This window comes from Cyprinodon variegatus, unplaced genomic scaffold (genome assembly GCF_000732505.1).
Source record: "Cyprinodon variegatus isolate N-32 unplaced genomic scaffold, C_variegatus-1.0 Scaffold1417, whole genome shotgun sequence".
NCBI classification, from domain to species: domain Eukaryota; kingdom Metazoa; phylum Chordata; class Actinopteri; order Cyprinodontiformes; family Cyprinodontidae; genus Cyprinodon; species Cyprinodon variegatus.
In genome coordinates this window covers 97,392-98,944 of record NW_015151870.1, presented here as the reverse complement: position 1 = coordinate 98,944, position 1,553 = coordinate 97,392, and positions in this window count along the sequence as shown.

The window sequence follows — 1,553 nt, the reverse complement described above, 5'->3', positions numbered from 1 at the left end:
CAGGTTTTTCTGTCTTCAGACATTCCTGTAATTTATGTAATGGGTTAATAAACTGGATTATTCTTCCAATAACCACAGATTATCTCAAATCAAACTTTATTTATAAATCACATTTAAAACAACCAGGGCTGACCAAAGAGCTGCACAGGAATCACAGTTCAGGAACAAAAGATAAAAACTAAAGGCTAAAATACATAAACGCATAAAATAAAATAGGATAAATGTTTCAATTAAAATACATTTTAGAATAAAATAAAAATTTAAAATACAATTTTGCCGAATGTCCACTTAGACATGATTAAAAGCCAGGGAGAAGAAATGTGATTTTAAAGAGGATTTAAAAACCTCAGAGGAGCTGCTGATCTAATCTGCCATAAAGACTCGATCACCTTTGGTTTTAGGTCTGGTTTTAAGTCTGGTTTTAAGTCTGGTTTTAGGCATCGCCACTAGCAGCTGATTAGAGGATCTCAGTGTTCTGGATGGATTTGGAGAAGCTCAGTCAAATTCTGGGGGGTTAGACCATTAAGAGCTTTAAAAACAAACAATAAAATGTTTAAATCTATACTAAAAACAAGCGGTAACCAGTGCAGTGAGGCTAGAACAGGTGATCTCTGGTCACGTTTACCTGTGCCAGTAAGGAGACGGGCAGCTGCATTCTCTACCAACTGCAGACGGTGTGAAAGTGAGCGGTCCAAGCCAGCATAGAAAGAGTTAAGTAATCCAATCTAGTATTAATAAAAGCAGGATTAAAGTCTCCAGATCTTTTTGTGGCAGCTTCCCTTTCAGTTAAAAAAAAAATCTTACCTTGTAAAAGTTGTTTTTTACAACCGAACTAACCTGGCGATCAAATTTCAACCTGACATCAAGTATTATACCAAGATTTTTTTACTGATGATCGAATGTTGGGTGTTAATGGTGTTAATTAAGTTAATGAATAATCTTTGGAATAATCTGTGTTTCCAGCAGCATTCAGTTCAAACTCTTGTACTTTTTCTTCCAAATCCAACAAAGGGATTAAATTCATTCATATCTGATCAAATGAAGTTTGATGGTTAAAAAGTTTGGAGTTAAAATGAAAACATTCAAATCCAGGAAGCTGGATTGGGATCAGGTCTGTGATCACATGGTGTTCTATTGGCCAATGAGAGGCTGTCTGTCACCTGGATTACAGCCCAGCATCACCTGCAGCCGGGACCTAAGGCTCCCTGCTGGACTCCAACCGTTGGCTCCAGGTAGGCAGACCTGTCAACCACCAAGTCCTTGTCTTCTGTTTGCTTTGAGGTCTTTACTAAAACAGGTCAGGTTTCCTGTTTAGCTGCAGAAACATATCTGAGTGGACCTGGATCTGACCTGCAGCTCTGCTGCTGTTCGATCTGCTCTACCAGCAGATGGCTAACACAGATTAGCGGCTAAAAGCAGATTAGGTCCACTTCTCACTGGATGGACTGACGACGTCCCTCTGTGTTCATTCTCTGCTGTAGGTGAAGCTGTTTTCCTGCTGGCTGTACTGGTTTGTACTGGTGGACTGACTGACTGAATCAGGACCCCCCCCC